This window comes from Cervus canadensis, chromosome 13 (assembly GCF_019320065.1).
Source record: "Cervus canadensis isolate Bull #8, Minnesota chromosome 13, ASM1932006v1, whole genome shotgun sequence".
Taxonomy (NCBI): Eukaryota; Metazoa; Chordata; class Mammalia; order Artiodactyla; family Cervidae; genus Cervus; species Cervus canadensis.
The window spans coordinates 71,781,019-71,788,473 of record NC_057398.1 but is presented as its reverse complement, the minus strand read 5'-3'; positions in this window follow the sequence as shown (position 1 = coordinate 71,788,473).

Sequence of the window (7,455 nt, the reverse complement as noted above, 5' to 3'; positions counted from 1 at the left end):
TTTATATTTTTCATTGCTAAGAATTTTTCAAAAAACTGATTCAAATTCCAATTTTACATTCTTGAAATAAATCAACTTGGTCATAATATTTTGTAATTTTTATTTGTTGCTTAATATGCTTTTGTAACACATTTTATATGTGTTTATGGTATAATTCACATTAAAAAAGCCTTTTGAAGTATAGAGTTCAATGATTTTTAGTAAAATCACATTTGTGTAACTAGCACCATTAATTTTAGAACACTTTTATTACTCTATCCTTAATATATTTTAGAGAGATTAGACTGTAATTTTCTTTCTTGTAATTTTTTAATATCCTATTTCAGTATTAAACTTATGATGATCTCATAAAACTGTCTGGTAATGCCCCACGTATTTGTTTTCCTGTGGAGTTTAGGTGAGATTGGCATTACTTCTCTTTTAGATGTTTGAAAGAATTAACCAGTGAAGCCATGTGGCCTGGAATTTACTTTGTTATATGATCTTTTTTTTTCCCCCAATTTTTTTTTTACACTATGTAGACTTTTTATTGAAGTTTAACACATATAAATTAAGGCATACAATCTTTTTTTTCTCTTTTATTTATTTATATTACTTGGAGGCTAATTACTTTACAATGTTGTAGTGGTTTTTGCCATACATTGATATGAATCAGCCATGGATTTACATGTATTCCCCATCCAGAACCCCCCTCCCACCTCCCTCCCCATCCCATCCCTCTGGGTCATCCTAGTTCACCAGCCCTGAGCACTTGTTTCATGCATCAAACCTAGACTGGCAATCTGTTTCACAATTGATAATAAACATGTTTCAATGCTATTCTCTCAGATCATCCCACCCTCGCCTTCTCCCACAGAGTCCAAAATCTGTTCTATACATCTGTGTCTCTTTTTCTGTCTTGCATACAGGGTTATCATTACCATCTTTCTAAATTCCATAAATATGCGTTAGTATACTGTACTGTGTTGGATGGCATCACCAACTCGATGGACATGGGCTTGAGTAAATTCTGGGAGTTTGTGATGGACAGGAAGGCCTGGTGTGCTGCGATTCATGGGGTTGCAAAGAGTCGGACACGACTGAGCGACTGAACTGAACTGAACTGATACTGTATTGGTGTTTTTCTTTCTGGCTTACTTCACTCTGTATAATAGTCTCCAGTTTCATCCACCTCATTAGAACTGATTCAAATGAATTCTTTTTAATGGCTGAGTAATATTCCATGATGTATATGTACCATAGCTTTCTTATCCATTCGTCTGCTGATGGACATCTAGGTTGCTTCCATGTCCTGGCTATTATAAACAGTGCTGCGATGAACATTGGGGTGCATGTGTCTCTTTCAGTTCTGGTTTCCTTGGTGTGTGTGCCCAGGAGTGGGATTGCTGGGTCATATAGCAGTTCTATTTCCAGTTTTTTTTAAGGAATCTCCACACTGTTATCCATAGTGGCTGTACTAGTTTGCATTCCCACCAACAGTGTAACCTTAATCATTCAGTTCAATAAATCTTTATACAGTGACACACCCATGTAAATAGCATTCAGATAAGATATAGAACATTATCAACAGCTCAGGCTCCCCCTATTGCCTTTTTTTAGTTATTATCTTCCCAAAGTAACTATTATTCTGACTTATCACCAAAGGTTAGCTTTGCCTCCTCTTAAGTTTTATATAAAAGGGATCAAAAAATGTTTATTCTTGTGTCCAGCTTCTAATCAGTGTTATACTTAGGAGACTCATCTGTGTTGTTGCATATAAGATTAATTGTATCTTTTCTATTACTGTATATTTCATTGTAAGAATTTAAATAATTTGTAAATTTAACTGTTTAAATATCAGCAGATTTCTTGCATGTACATATGGAAATCCATATAAATTTGCAAATCTTTGTATATGTCCAAATCTATACATGCAAATCTGTACAATTTTTTTTTTTAATATTTCTATATGTGGAATTGCTCGGTATAAACATATTCAGTTTTAGCAGATACTGTCAAAAGATTTTATAAAATGGTTATACAAATTTACACTTCTATCAGAAGCATACAAAATGTCCAGCGGCTCCACATCCTTGGAAACTATCATGAATGTGTGTTCTGATTTATCACTCTGTATCTACTGAGATAATCATATCTGTTTCTCCTTTATTGATATTTTGTATTGTATGGATCAATCTAATGATTGATCATTAGAATGCTAAAATAGAGTTACTAGAATAAGTCCATCTTTCTAATAATGTGTTATAAATGAATATGTTGTGTATGGTGTGTTTGTGTGGTTGCTAATATTTTTACTGCAATATTATAACATTGGATTGATATTTTAAAATTTGTCAAAAAAATTCTATTTTGACCATTATACTATCCTTTATAAATACTGCTACATTCAATTTCTTAATATTATGTTTATAAAACTTGCATTTATGTTCTCAAGAGGTGTTGAACTCTAATTTTTTTTTTTTTTCTTTTAATGCCATTGTCAGTTTGGGGTATCAAGATTATGCTGGTCTTAAAAAATGTTTTGGAAAGTATTCATTCTTTTCTATTCTCTGGAATTATTTATGTAACATTAATATTATTTTTCTTTATATCTTTGGAATAATTCAGCAGTAAAGCAATCTGGATGGGAGTTTTTGTTGTTAGGCTTTTAATTACTGATTTAACTTCTTCACTAGCTATGCTCTTTTAAGATTTTTAATATCTTATTTAATAAGTTATGACAGGTTATATTTTTCAATGAATGTATTCATTTATATTTGCTAAGCTATCGGTATAATATTGTTTATTATAGCCTCTTATTATGCTTTAATATCTATGAGATATGTAGTGATATCCTTATTTTAATTCTTGCTAATGACAACATTTAACGTTTACTTTTTCTTGATTATTTCTACTGAGTTTATCAATTTTATTAAGATTTATTGAAAAATAACTTGTAATTTTCTATAGTGTATAATTTTTTAAATTTTATTGACTTATGATTTATTAGTTCCTTTCTGATACTTTCTTTGAGCTTAATTTGGTATTCTCTGTTCATTAATTCTTGATATACAAACTTAGATACTTTTCTTTTTTACTTTCTTTTTACAAAAGGTACATTTAAATATATAAATTTTTCTCAAAAAGTTCTGTATTTGCTTCCCACAATCTTTATATTTTCATTATTACTGTATGAAAAAATTGCCTAATTTCCCTTTTGATCTCTTCTTCTATCAATAGTTTATTGAGAGTGTGTTACATAATTTTCAAATGCTTGGAGATTTTTTATTTATTGTTCTTTTCATTTAATCCTTTGAAATTTATTGAAAAATGTTTTATAGCCCCAAATATTGACAGTTTCAGAAAAATGTTATGTATGTACTAGAAAAGAAGGTATGGTTGCTTTCTGACATTTTCTACAACTGTCTCTTAGGAAAATAAGATTTACTATGCCTTTTTTTTTCTCCCCTTGTATTCTCAGTTATTGAGAGGAATGTGTAAAATATATGTTACCTTCCTAGGACTGCCAAAACAAATTACCACAAATTTTGTTGTTGTTGTTCAGTAGCTCAGTCAGGTCTGACTTTTTCTGGCCCTATGGACTGCAGCACGCCAGGCCTCCCTGTCCATCACCAACTGCTAGAGTTTACTTAAACTCATGCTCATTGAGTCGGTGATGTCATCCAACCATGTCATCCTCGGTCATCCCCTTCTCTCGCTTTCAATCTTTCTCAGCATCAGGGTCTTTTCAAATGAGTCAGTTCAAGTCAGCTCTTTGCATTAGGTAGCCAAAGTATTCGAGCTTCAATATCAGCATCAGTCCTTTCAATGAATATTCAAGACTGATTTCCTTTAGGATGGACTGACTTGATCTCTTTGCAGTCCAAGGGATTCTCAAGAGTCTTCTCCAACACCACAGTTCAAAAGCATCAGTTTTTCAGTGCTTAGCCTTCTTGATGGTCCAGCTTTCACATCCATACATGACTACATGAAAAATCATAGCTTTGACTCTACGGACTTTTGTCGGCAAAGTAATGTCACTACTTTTTAATACACTATATAGGTTTGTCATAGCTTTTCTTCCAAGGAGCATGCATCTTTTAATTTCATGGCTGCAGTCACTGTCGGAGATTTTGGAGCCCAAGAAAATAAAGTCTGTCACTATTTCCATTGTTTCCCCATCTACTTGCCATGAAGTAATGGGAAGAAAGTAGGGATAACCACTAAACCATTCAGGTATGACCTAAATCAAATCCCTTATGACTGTACAGTGGAAGTGAGAAATAGATTTAAGGGACTAGATCTGATAGACAGAGAGCCTGATGAACTATGGACAGAGGTTCATGACATTGTACAGGAGACAGGGATCAAGACAATCCCCATGGAAAAGAAATGCAAAAAGGCAAAATGGTTGTCTGAGGAGGGCTTACAAATAGCTGTGAAATGAAGAGAAGCGAAAAGCAAAGGAGAAAAGGAAAAAATATTTGCATCTGAATGCAGAGTTCCAAAGAATAGCCAGGAGAGATAAGAAAGCCATCCTCAGTGATCAATCCAAAGAAATAGAGGAAAACAACAGAATGGGAAAGACTAGAGATCTCTTCAAGAAAATTAGAGATACCAAGGGAACATTTCATGCAAAAATGGGCTCAATAAAGGACAGAAATGGTATGGACCTAACAAGCAGAAGATATTAAGAGGTGGCAAGAATACACAGAAGAACTGTACAAAACAGATCTTCATGACCCAGATAATCACGATGGTGTGATCACTCACCTAGAGCCAGACATCCTGGAATGTGAAGTCAAGCGGGCCTTAGGAAATATCACTATGAACAAAGCTAGTGGAGGTGATGGAATTCCAGTTGAGCTATTTCAAATCCTGAAAGATGATGCTGTGAAAGTGCTGCACTCAATATGTCAGCAAATTTGGAAAACTCAGCAGTGGCCACAGGACTGGAAAAGATCAGTTTTCATTCCAATCCCTAAGAAAGGCAATCCCAAAGAATGTTCAAACTACCGCACAATTGCACTCATCTCACATGCTAATACAGTAATGCTCAAAATTCTCCAAGCCAGTCTTCAGCAATACGTGAACCGAGAACTTCCAGATGTTCAAACTGGTACTAGAAAAGGCAGAGGAACCAGAGATCAAATTGCCAATATCCGCTGGATCATTGAAAAATCAAGAGAGTTCCAGAAAAACATCTATTTCTATTTTATTGACTATGCCAAAGCCTTCGACTGTGTGGATCACAATAAACTGTGGAAAATCCTGAAAGAGATGGGAATACCAGACCACCTGACCTGCCTCTTGAGAAACCTGTATGCAGGTCAGAAAGCAACAGTTAGAACTGGACATGGAACAACAGACTGGTTCCAAATAGGAAAAGGAGTACGTCAAGGCTATATACTGTCAACCTGCTTATTTAACTTATATGCAGAGTACATCATGAGAAAAGCTGGATTGGAAGAAGCACAAGCTGGAATCAAGATTGCCAGGAGAAATATCAATAACCTCAGATATGCAGATGACACCACCCTTATGGCAGAGAGTGAAGAGGAACTAAAAAGCCTCTTGATGAAATACAGAGGAGAGTGAAAAGTTGGTTAAGCTACATTCAAGAACTAAATCACTGGTATCTGGTCCATCCCTTATGGAAAATGAGATGGGAGACAGTGGAAACAGTGTCAGACTTTATTTTTGGGGCCTCCAAAATACTGAAGATGGTGATCTGCAAGCCATGAAATTAAAAGATGCTTAACTCTTGAAGAAAGTTATGACCAACCTAGATAGCATATTAAAAAGCAAAGACATTACTTTGCCAACAAAGGTCCGTCTGGTCAAGGCTATGGTTTTTCCAGTGGTCATGTATGGATGTGAGAGTTGGACTGTGAAGAAAACTGAGCACCGAAAAATTGATTCTTTTGAACTGTGGTGTTGGAGAAGACTCTTGAGTGTCCCTTGGACTGCAAGGAGATCCAACCAGTCCATCCTAAAGGAGATCAGTCCTGGGCATGACTGATGCTGAAGCTGAAACTCCAATACTTTGGCCACCTCATGTGAAGAGTTGACTTATTGGAAAAGACCATGATGCTCGGAGGGATTGGGGGCAGGAGGAGAAGGGGATGACAGAGGATGAGATGGCTGGATGGCATAACCGACTCAATGGGCATGAGTTTGAATAAACTCTGGGAGTTTGTGATGGACAGGGAGGTCTGGCGTGCTGCGATTCATGGGGTCGCAAAGAGTCAGACATGACTCAGCAACTGAACCGAACTGAACTGAACTGAATGGGACCAGATGCCATGGTCTTAGGTGTGTTGTTTTTTTTTTTTTTTTAATTGGTGGTTAATTAGTTTACAATACTGTGATAGTTTTTGACATACATCAGCATGAATCAGTTATGGGTGCACATGTATCCCGCATCCTGAACTTGCCTCCCACCACCTCCACACCCCATCCATCTGGGTTGCCCTAGAGCAGCAGCTTTGAGTGCCCTGCTTCATGCATTGAACTTGCACTGGTCATCTATTTTACATAGGGTAATGTACACGTTTCAATGCTATCCCCTCCAATCATCCCACCCTCACCTTCTCCCACATAGTCCACAAGTCTGTTCTTCACATCTTTGTTTCTTTTGCTATATAGGGTCATCACTACTGTTATTCTAAATTCCATATATATGAGTTAATATACTGTATTGGTGTTTCTCTTTTTGATTTACTTCACTCTGTATAATAGGCTCCAGTTTCATCCACCTTATTAGAACTTACTCAAATGCATTCTTTTTTATAGTTGAGTGATATTCCATTATGTATATGTACCACAACTTCCTTATCTATTCATCTGCCAATGAACATCTAGGTTGCTTCCATGTCGTAGCTATTGCAAATAGTGCTGTAATGAACATTGGAGTGCATGTGTCTCTTTCTATTCTGGTTTCCTTAGTGTTTATGACCAACAGTGGGATTGCTGGGTTGTATAACAGTTCTATTTCCAGTTTTCAAAGGATTCTCCACACTGTTCTCCATAGTGTATGGACTAGTTTGCATTCCCACCAATAGTGTAAGAGAGTCTCCTTGCCATGCAGCATCTCCAGGATTTATTGTTTATAGATTTTTTGATGGCAACCATTCTGACTGGTGTGAGATGGTACCTCATTGTGGTTTAATTTGCATTTCTCCAATAATGAGTGATGCTAGTATCTTTTCATGTGTTTATTATGCATTTGTATCTCTTCTTTGAGGGAGTGTCTGTTTAGTTCCTTGACCCACTTTTTATTAGGGTCATTCATTTTTCTGGTATTGAGCTGCTTGTATATTTTGGAGATTAATTCTTTGTCAGGTTGTTTCTTTTTCTTTTTTTTTTTTAAATTTTTTATTAGTTGGAGGCTAATTACCTCACAACATTTCAGTGGGTTTTGTCATACATTGATATGAATCAGCCATAGATTTACACGTATTCCCCATCCCAATT